Source organism: Anneissia japonica, unplaced genomic scaffold (assembly GCF_011630105.1).
Source record: "Anneissia japonica isolate Jap-2015-1 unplaced genomic scaffold, ASM1163010v1 scaffold15590_len24771_cov137, whole genome shotgun sequence".
In the NCBI taxonomy this organism is placed as follows: Eukaryota; Metazoa; Echinodermata; class Crinoidea; order Comatulida; family Comatulidae; genus Anneissia; species Anneissia japonica.
Window position 1 is genome coordinate 18,389 of NW_022757436.1, and position 1,567 is coordinate 19,955.

The window sequence follows — 1,567 nt, forward strand, 5'->3', positions numbered from 1 at the left end:
ATTTGTGGATTCGCCCCTGAATTGGCCTACATGCCAGCAACTAAAGAACATAGGCTATTTATAATGATGTAGCTGGGCATGTATTTTATGGTGATAATTAAAAGATGAAAAACAGTGAAAGTTTAACATTGTTCTGTGTATATCATTTGAATTTCTTAAATTTATAACGAATAACCGCTGATTTTCGTGTAATTATGTACCCACATTTGTCTTGTAATCGGATTAAAATCTGGCCGAATTTTGGCCGATATCGAAAAAAAAGTTTGGCCGTGAGATGGCGTGTGTTTGGCCGTGAAGACTGTCGGCTATCTGGCAACCCTGATACATTGCTGTTAGCGCTCTAGTACTGTATTCTTGTATCTCTATGATCTATCTCTAAATTAACTTTCTCGTTGGTGGCGCTGTCCAGAATGAGAAAAATAATAACAATAAGAGACTTGTATTGTGGTAAGTCTACACTATGGCGAGCCGAGTTGTCATTTAATCATAAATAGAGATATCTTAGTTTTAAATAGAGATATCTTAGTTTTTAATAGAGATATCTTAGTTTTTTAATAGAGATATCTTTGTTTTAAATAGAGATATCTCTGTTAATAGAGATATCTCTATTAATAGAGATATCTCTATTGAAAACTAAGATATCTCTATTAAAAACTAAGATATCTCTATTTAAAACTAAGATATCTCTATTTAAAATTAAGATATCTCTATTAAAAATGAAAATAGAGATATCTTAGTTTTAAACAGAGATATCTTAGATTTAAACAGAGATATCATAGTTTTAAATAGAGATATCTTAGTTTTAAATAGAGATATCTCTATTAATAGAGATATCTCTATTAATAAAGATATTAATTAATACCCTCACCTAGTCCTAGGCTAGAAGAATCTGCACTGAATAGGCGCATAATACATAACATTTATAAAATATAAATTACACGACATTGGAAAGTTGACATATTTTAACACTTTTTAGAAAAACACAACGAAATTGATGTATGTCGTCCGGCATGAATATTTTCCAGTTTAATCTTAAGAATCTAAATGTAGTTGTTTTTATTGGTAAATTTATTTTCTCTTGTTTTTTTATCTTATTTTGTAATGACTACATGACTAAAGCTCATTCTGCCATATCTCAGAGCCACGATAGTGGGAAAAGCGAGACTACTGCTTTGGCACTACTTATTGAGCGAGCGTGATGAAGCAAACAACATTTCTAACTTTGATCACGATATTAACTTATTTGCTGATGCAAAAGCACACAAAATTCAAAGACTCAGCAAATTACAAGACTTTACTATAAGATAAATTTAGAGAATAAGAATACTAAGCTGTATGCGATAAATACAACCTTACATGAAAAAGTTGTATACAAAGCTCCGAACATCGTAATGCAGTTTCAAAAGTAAGAAACAGGGATGGCACCAGGCACCTCTTCGGGGATAGCTGCGGAGAGAAAAACCATAATTCGTTGGGGAGAAAAAAATTATATGTATTTTGTACATAGTAGACTCTAAAATCGATTAAATAAGCCTTTGAAACCCATAAATTGTCTACAAATTTTCGG